Source organism: Haliotis rubra, unplaced genomic scaffold (assembly GCF_003918875.1).
Source record: "Haliotis rubra isolate DU_JTF1 unplaced genomic scaffold, ASM391887v1 Scf236, whole genome shotgun sequence".
Classification (NCBI taxonomy): Eukaryota; Metazoa; Mollusca; class Gastropoda; order Lepetellida; family Haliotidae; genus Haliotis; species Haliotis rubra.
This window is the reverse complement of record NW_025766403.1, coordinates 825,735-835,794: the sequence shown is the minus strand read 5'-3', so window position 1 is coordinate 835,794 and position 10,060 is coordinate 825,735.

Here is a 10,060-nt window from a genome sequence, read left to right as displayed (position 1 = left end):
CCCCTCATACCCGTGTGGTGTCAATTCTGTACCAAGATGACCCACGTGATTGTGACGTTGATAGGTACAGCTGTGTCGATATACAAGTATACAAAACAATCAATGATATTTGAGTGTGCGTCTGTTTGTGTGTACATATGTACGTATGTGTGTGTATGTATGTATGCATGTATGTGTATATATGTATATATGTGAGTACGTATGTGTGTGTACGTGAATGTACGTGTGCGTGTGTATGTGTGCTTGCGTGCGTGCGTGTGTGTGTAAAATTATTCATTTCTCTCCTTACAGTCTTTGAAAAGTGCATGTAGAGATGACCAAAAGGAGAAGAATTTGTCAACACCATATTTTGTAATGTCATAATATTTAATCATTTCCATTTTCACATGACTGATAAAGGGTACAGTTTAATTTCTGCTATGTATAAAGATAACTTGCTTCACAACAAGTATTATGACATTAATTGGATTATTATGTTTTCCTTTGACTCCAAGTAAAACATTCTGTTTTGTAAAATGTAACGGAATATTCAAGTCAGTTTAGAGCCATGACTGGAGTGTTTTCCAGATATCTTGAACAATTTCACATTCCCAAAAGAGATGGGTATTTGATTCAATGTTATATTTACAAAAACAACAAATGGGAGAGTCTATATACTTGATCTTAAACAAAAACTGTTTTGTCGGTGGAATATCATGGATAATTCTGTATTGTAACCATTTTAGATCAGTGCTATAGGTGCACTTCCATGGGATAATATTAAATATTTCCAGTTCTTTGGTAGGAGATGTAGATTCAAGCTATCCCAGTTTTTATTATAGTGTTCTGTTTTGAATTTTGAGCATAGGAGTGCTTCATAGAAGTATTTGCTACCTTTTCACTGAATTGTAGTTTAGTCAAATTAAAAGGGTATGTCGGTTTTATGCTCAGAGTTGTAAAATGTGAAATATTTCTCTATAACATATATGTAATAATTGCTTGTTTGACCCCTTCAAAGGTCAGAAAATTAGTTCTGAGTTTATATAGATCTATGAAGTCATCAAAGGATAGAAATTTCCCTTCTGCTGTCAACATGTCAGATACAAACACAACTCCCTTGTTATACCAATATTTATACAGAATAGGTTTGTTATCAACCAATATGTCACCATTACACCAGATAGACTGTGACTGGATTTCAAATTCACTTGTAATAGTATCTTTTTGCTTAGATATAAACCAAGCTCAAGCCAGTAACACATCTTTCCAAAACTTATTAGTTAGGGTTGGAGAAACAACATTTTTAATATAATTACTATATGCAGACCATAGGTAAATTTCACGTGTCATCTTCCTAAAACAAAGACAATCCCACCTATTTGATTTCTGTAATATTTTTCTTACCTATCCAAGCTTTTGGGCAGCAATTGTCTCTTTGATTGCTGGTACCTTTAATCCACCATGTTTAGGAGGATGTAATAATGTCTCTTTTAACTTTGTATGCAATATAACCAATATTCTGGGCAGTTTATGAATAATAGTCAAAAGAGTCTGAGGTGGGCTTTGTACAGCTGATAGATAATGATGTGGTTATAATGGAGTGGGAAAATTGAATACGGTACACTGCTGGTATTTACCTGATTAGTGAGAGTAATTCTACATGCTCCTCAAAGAACTTGAGATGCATGTGTTTATTTGGTTAATCAAAAGACCAAAGCATTTATAAAACAGGATTATTTCTCCAAACAAAATGTGGGCTTTAACGAGCATTTACTTTGCGTACCTGCATACTATATACTTGTTTTATTGGGTCATGATCTCCCTGAAATAGGAATATTCCCTTCACTGACGCTTTTGAAGAATTAATACAAACAGCGCTCGATACTTACAAAGAATTGATGCAGCGTTCGATATGGACTCTATCTAGCAATTGAGATAATGTTACGTTAGTACATGTCAGACACGATTGTGATCACAGTTTATCACGTGTCAAATCTAGTGGTTTCTGTTGGAAATAAACACATTTCCTCATTGCTATTGTGTAGTGATCCTCCTAATGTAAACAGGGCTGTCCTGACATTCAACGAGTCATCCACGGAACAACTCACCGACATCAGGTAATGAAATAATCATGTGGTCTGCACGGAAATGTCCCGAAAGGTCCTATGTCGTTTTAATAGCGTAACACGTGAACATGTTGGCTTTATGCCGCTGCAGACTGAAGGTGATTGCTGTGAGTGATGTATAATTGACAATCGGCCGCATTTGGGGTTGTCACTGACGGAGTCGGCTTCAGTTACAAAGTGTTTGTGTCTCGACCACGACACTCTGTACTGTCAGCATTCTTTAGTTGTTCACATAGCGCTACAGGCGTCACTGACCACTGACTGTGGTGGCATTCGTCATCATATTGAACTGTGGTGTCACTGACTAATGACACAGGTTGTATTTGTCATTACATGGCACTGTGGGTGTTACTTCCTCCTGACACGGGGAGGCGGGGTAGCCTAGTGGGTAAAGCGTTCGCTCGTCACGCCGAAGACCCGGGTTCGAATCCCCACATGGGTACAATGTGTGAAGCCCATTTCTGGTGTCCCCCCGCCGTGATATTGCTGGAATATTGCTAAAAGCGTCGTAAAACCAAACTCACTCACTAACTCCTCCTGACACAGATAGTATTCTTCTTTACTTGGCAGAAACCTTGCACTTTCCACGATCGATGTTTTGGTGATGTTCGTTTCAGTGTTTCAAGTGCCAAATATACGATGAAACAGTTTCTTCCTCACAGATTGCATGCCGTAATCAAAATACACCCCATGCATACATAACGTTGAACCTAATACACACAGAGGCATAATATTTCATCAAGGCTTGGATGAGGAAGACCATCACGTGCCCTTACGTAGATCGATGCCCATATGGTTGATCACTGGATTGACTGATCCAGACTCGATTATTTACAGACCGCCATATAGCTCGAATATTGCAGAGTGCGGCGTTAAACAACAAACCAGCCAACCTTCAAATGCTAGGAAGAGGTACGAGATAATTAAGGACAATAGACTCACATGACAAACATGACAAATGTTTCAGAGGCTTTTGATCAGGAACACTAAAGGTTCATCGTGGGAAGTAAAGCTGTTATTAAGCCAACCAGTTCTGACTTTGTTTTGCGATTTGTTCATATTGATGTGTCTCGTGTTCGCCACTATCAGATGGAGACTAAACAACATTCAAACCAGTAGAAACTCATACCGACTTCTCCAAAAAGACTTAAAACGTTAGGTTCTTGCCTGTGATTATCAATGTGAAATGTCATGGAAAATCTCACTTTAGGTGTGTTGTTCCATAGGACAATGTACCTGTCCATAAGTTTTGTTGTTGCCTTCGCGGCAATTCATAGATCTTCAGAACTAATTGAGCTCATTCGCCAGTTTGGCTCCGTCAAATTTCAACCCCAATTTAAACTTGAAGACAGAACTGTCATTATTCAAACGATGCTGTCGTCATTTCTGTGTGGAATGATGTCCACACCACCAAGCCTTCTACACCAGCATCACTGGCAGAAATATAAGAACCTCGAATGGATTATGTTGACAAAATATTAAGCAGCCAGCTCCATCAACGCAATCAATCATATTTAGGCCCAGACCTCAGTTACAACCCGTATTTGACTGAGATAATTTAATGAACAGGCAAATTAGATTTTTTACTCTTTTTTTTGGTGCAGATGTTTGCACCATTACCATCTGTTTGGCCAAGGAATGCATGAAGGAGTACATTTCAAAAGCGATCAAATGTCACATGTATTATCAAAACCGTCCGAGGATAGTGTTACACACTGTAACCAACAAACAAAATGTTAATATTTAAGTTTATTACACCAAGATCAAAGCAATTTCACCTCTGGGTATAACGTTACCGTACCAGGTTGCATCTTTATTGATCACAAAGTTCTAACCATTCTAAATCAAGTGTACGTTTGATTAGCTACCACCTCCATCTGTAAACGAAGTAGACACTTGAGAAGGGGTGTAAGAAGACATATGGAGCTTGAAATAATCACAAGAAAGTGTTGTGTGTGAAAACAGACGCCTATTTCAAGGTCTGCAAGGTACAGTTTGAAATTACATTTTGAGTCCATTCAAGTGAAATATAAATCAAAAGCATCTTTCAGATCAACTCAACTGGACGCCTTCTCAGTGTTTGTGATGAAAACAAGTCTCAGTCAAAACTGGCAGCTGACGGAGTCTGCGCTTCCTGAAGCCGTGTGTGCAGAAGAAGACTAAGTCTTAGAGAGATTCAATTTACACCTGAGAGAATAGGTCAGTGTGGTTACAGCTGCGACTACTGCCCCTCACCGTGGTGTGTTTCATGAGTGGACATTCTGTTTCCATGGATATATACAACGGAGAGATACTGCTAATGCAGTTCTACGAGTATGCAGACCAGGGGCTCCTTTCACGAAGCAACCTTTACTAAGGTTAACCTTAACTCCCATTCTTTAACATTGCACTAAGGCTACCTTAGAGACTTACGACCACCTTAGTGCTTTGTGAAAGGAGGCCCTGGGGTAATCTCTGTGACTGGAGGAGACTCCGCCCGACTAAAACCTTCCATTCCCATCACGATCAGCTATTTATGGCGACTAATTGACGAATACTCTCCTTGCTTTAAAATCAACGGCCAATTTGTAAAGAAATCAAAAGCTATTTAATTTGGAATCAATCGTGTCGAAGTAAAGTCGGCGTCCTGACATTAATGATACACTACCTTTTGCTGGTAAAACCCTGCCTTGCTCACACTTGTTAGGTAGGTGGACGTAAAACATGCCTGATCCTCTCATTGACAGCATTATGTAACGAAAGACCCTTGTTATCTATCCAACGTAAAAGTATGAGTTTTGGAACAGATAATAATAATACTCGTCTTTGAATGATCTCTCCTTACAAGGTAATATATCTCCAGAAAACAGCATTATAGAAGAAGTCACATACTAGTTTCATATATACCTCAGCGGATAACAGAATACGGCAGCGATAATGTTGCAAATGTATCGATTCATATTATCGCAATACCAATATATGGTGTTTAGAAGGCGGGTAATTCAATGTACATTAATTATAAATAACAACTTCAGAAATGTTGATATTAATTCCATGTACAGAATGGAAATATGTGCTCACTACTAGATATTTATTAAACTTATTATGAAAGAGAACGCACGAGGCATAACGACATACAAACCTTCAATGACATACATCACCATATTCGTGAATAGTCATGAGACTCACGGTATTGCACAATGAGTCAATAAGAGAAGGTACCTTTAAGGAAGAACAATCCGTTGACATGAGTAGAATGAGTTAATATTTGATATATATATTCACGAAAACAATTTATACAATAAAATGTGAAATGTACATTGAAATGGATATACGGAAATCGACGAAGGACAGTAAAACAACTAGAATATCACAATTACAACTAAAACTAGTAGAGTAAAAACTGATTATTTGCCAACGACTTACCAGGGACCATTTACATTGGCGAAGAAGTCACCAACGACATGACCAATATGAACAATCTTATTGCATCATAATATTCCACGCTCAGGACCTCCAAAGGTAAATATAAGAGATAAAGCCCTATTAGCAGTGTCAATTATACTGCATTTGCTCATCTTCTTGATGTTGGTGTTCTCAGAAGGGTGAACACAACCAGCTCCTCCGTGACATGCATATGCAATGTCCAACTGAAAACAGACATACAGTCACATACCAATAGCGGATAGACAGAATAGTTCGTTTCAAACTTCTGAATCAACTGTCCCATTTTTATCCTATTCATATATGTTTCTGAATCCTATTTCGATAATAGGCAGCACTGATTTATGGAAAGACATTTTTGCTTTGCGTGATGAGAGAGTGTTTTATATTTATGTGTCTGAATGGTACAATGAAATCTTAGCGGATACCTTCGCTTATTTTTACGATTGTGTAATTTACGGAGATGAATGTGATGATTGAATATAACTGGACTACATTTTCATTTTCCGTTAAGGTCCCACCTAAAATAGGAGCTATTCAACACGATATCAGAAAAGTGTTGCGAGCAGAGAATATGAACACTAAGAACTGACTTGCACGTATTTATATTGTAAAAGGCCCGTTTTTCAGAGGATGTATAATAATCCAACTACAGCATACAAACCAATAGTAAAGTTCGGAATCAACTGTATATGTTTCTGAATCTGTCGATAATAGGCAGCCTCGCATCTTTGCAAGTCATGAAACACCTTCACACATGATGCATATGTCACGGTGGTGTAAATCCATCAGAATAAACATTCCTGAGACCATTTGGCATTCCCAGACTGCCTAAACGAATACTGTTTGCCCAGAAGGAGATATCTATTCATGTTCTTAACACTTATTTCCTACAGGTTACGAGCCGAGGCTGCCATAATGCAAAACCCCATCTCAATGGCAGAGATATCACATTCGCCCATTACCGTTAAGTGCATATTCTGCTGTGCCATATGAAAGAAATCCAGTAATACCTACGAGGATTTCTGAAATAGTGTCTGAACAGAATGCCCGATGCAATAAAAAGACTTCAATGTTCAGAATAGATGTTGAAGGGTTTCAAAAAAGAAAGATGTAAGGTTAAAAAAAACCTGCATGGTCTGTATAAAGGCACACCATGTCGGACAACTTTAACCTGTTGTTATAATCTACATGTTTCTTTCCGACAATGAACACATCAGACTTTACTTTGTAGTTCCTGCGACATTAAGAGAGTAATAAATTACAAGAAATTGCCCCTTAGATACAGCTTTTGTTACAACTTTAAATACGTTTTGAAATATGTACTCGTTAAAAAAGCCGCTTTACAAAAATGAATCGTATAGTATTATATAATTGCTTTATACTTTTTAGCCAGGTAACACGTTGATAAACTACGTGTGGTGTTTTCATACGATAACCTTCCCCTTCCAGCTGCCAACACCAACAGCGTCTTTCTTGTTGAATGTTGATAATGTGTAAAGTTTACGTTAGAAATATAAAGTTGCACCACTTACTCCAGTTCATTTGAGCTCGTTGTATACTTTTTGAAATACACTCGCTGACAAAAATGCTATCCAATGGGGGATTCGTTTGGTAATGCATGTTTTTACGAGCGATATTACTCCTGTTGCTACACCTCAGCACAGCATATCATCTGATTTTGCAAGAGCAACCTACGAGCTAAATATCTTCCTTTTACCCAGAAACGCATTGATAATGGTCTTGCATCTCATGCTATAAATCTTAATTATTCTCTGTTGATGTGTTCAAATATCTTGATTTCTTGTACTGAAGCTGATGATATATTAAGGCTAGGTAATTTATGAATGGAGAAGTTTCAGTGTTAACACTGCAAACGGTAAATTGTGCATTTTACGAAAAAACGACACTTTTTGGACGCGTTCTTACCATCGACTTTCAGTCCAGACAACGTCGTTTTTGACATCAGAATATGCAGCAAGAGAGCGACGGTATAAAGTTCCTCTCATCTCCTTGCTCCAATGTCATTGTTCAGTTCCCGTGTGTCAGATTACATTATAACATTTACGTCCGGGGTTTGGAGGTTTGTGTGTAGGTATGGATATGGATTCCTATAACATTGGACACAGAAAAAGCGGAATGAGCTAATGGCAGAGGTCACCAATGGTGTCCGTGGGTATTAACAACTAGCTCATTGCTGAAAAATATGAAGTGAAGAGGTCCAACCAGAAGGAACCAGTGGACGAGTGAGTTTTGGTTTAACGCCGCCTTTGATAACGTTTCAGTAATAGTACATTGTGGAAGGTTATTTAGGAGAAAATTCCCGAATACGTTACGTGAGTGTATGGCCGTAACAAACCTTGAAAATTAATCTTGGCGAAATGGGATTCCAACAATCGTAGGTCTCTGAACAATGAAATTGACAAACCTTTGGAACCAAAATGAGCAAGTTGACAGAACGACAGGACTAAAATTGTCAGGTTGACAAAAATGAATAAAATCAAATTGACAATAATTCACAAACATATTAAAACGGTACCGGTAGTACGTGCTAAACACGAAGATTTAGGACCATCCAACCTCTCGCCTTCACGTACATGTAATCAGCTCACACGAAATGCGATTCAAAACTGTTTCAAATATTACAGAGGAAATTGACGAAAGAATAGGCTGCAGGAAATAAATTGCCTGGCTGTATTTTGTGAGTTGACTGAAGTGATTGGGTTCGCTGAAGAGGATGGGTTAGGTGACTGTAGTAGGTGATATCACACAAATGGCTGGCTTCCCTGAAGTGACATTGTCGAGATGACTGAAGTTGGCGATACAATTTGTCTTTCGACTGAGGCTGCAAGTTTGCAAAAATGGGAGTGCTGAAATAAGTTGGTGCTCCGACTGAAGATAACGTGTCTTGGATAACATGTAAGGTGGGCAAGTAAACTTACGGAACTGCATCAAAATGTGTTTTCGCTATGATCATACACATGGCTTGGGTGAACTGAATGAAAATCACAAGACGCACACGCCCCAAGAAACAACGCAGAGGCGAAATGAAACACGCCATCACAACAAATATCAACAATATAGAACAAACTTTATGGATAACAACTTCTTTTTATTCGTGAGTGCGACGTTTCGATACAGATTCTTGTACCGTTGTCAAGCATAATGGAACATGAAGAAGGGGGAAGTGTATATATACTGGATGTAACAATGTAACAAAGAAAACAACATAATTAACATAATTGGCTTCCACGCCTGTCCTTTGTCTACTCAGCTTTCTGCCTAGCCAATTATGTTAATTATGTTGTTTCCATAACCTTTGTTCTATATGGTACTTCCCAACTTCTAAATTGCCACTCAAAGAAACAAATATTAACACCGTATTATTGTACTGGAGTATAAGATAAAGCACGTTAAACTAATACAACCTTTTGTTGCTGGACGTGTTTGCTTCCCAAACAGCCCCCTAACAACGAAAGTGTGTCCGGTCTGCGAAACAACGCAGAGGCGAAATGAAACACGCCATCACAACAAATATCAACACCTTGGTATTGTACTGGAGTATAAGATAAAGCACGTTAAACTAATACAACCTTTTGTTGCTGGACGTGTTTGCTTCCAAAACAGCCTCCTAACAACGAATGTGTGTCCGGTCTGCGATCAGTGGTTGACATTGGTATAATTGGCGTGGATTATTTTCTGTGTCACGTTCCTACAATTAATACTGAGTGTTGCCATGTCAGCTGTCGGCATCCTGCAATGACGATGGTGCCAAAATATGACCAAAATGTGTTTGTCTCTCAAGACTTGCATCTGAAAAATATTTCCCCATAATACCAGTTTATCTGAGCTTTATCACGCAAGTTACCATACTTAACTTTTGTAACCAAAAGTGACTGTTATTGGTTATAGGTGATATCCACTACCAGCTATGATGTATCCCAACACGAAATATAGACGGACATCAGCTGTTAGGGATCAACGATGATCTTCAGAATGAATAACAGCTGTCAGTCGAAACACAATAAATCATACAGGTCGACTGACAGGACTCTTTTACTTGCTCTCTGACGTGAAGTCACATGTGTGACACCATCTTCGCACTTTCAAAAAGGATTATCAATTATGACGGCTGATTTTATTCTTATAAAAACTATATTGACATGTATTTTTCTTCACAGTTGCAACCACTCTAGAATATGGACTTGTACCACCGTGTACCCATTTTCTGCTAGGTGAACAGAGACAATTTTGAACAAACTCACTTGCATAAGGCGAAACCACATGTATCACATGCGCTTCGATGTGGGTCAGGACTGAAGTCCTAGAAACTCAAGAGTCAAGTTGCCAAACACGGTCACCCAACCAAGGACTCTCCGCGCTCAACGTTGCTTAACGTCAACTTATTTGTGACCTGAGCTCTATGTACAGGACCATAGAGAAAATAAACGCTCTAATAGTCTGTTTGAGAAAAAGAATGAATTTCATCTTTTCCGCCATGTAAAGCAATACTTTGGCTACTCTAGTACTAG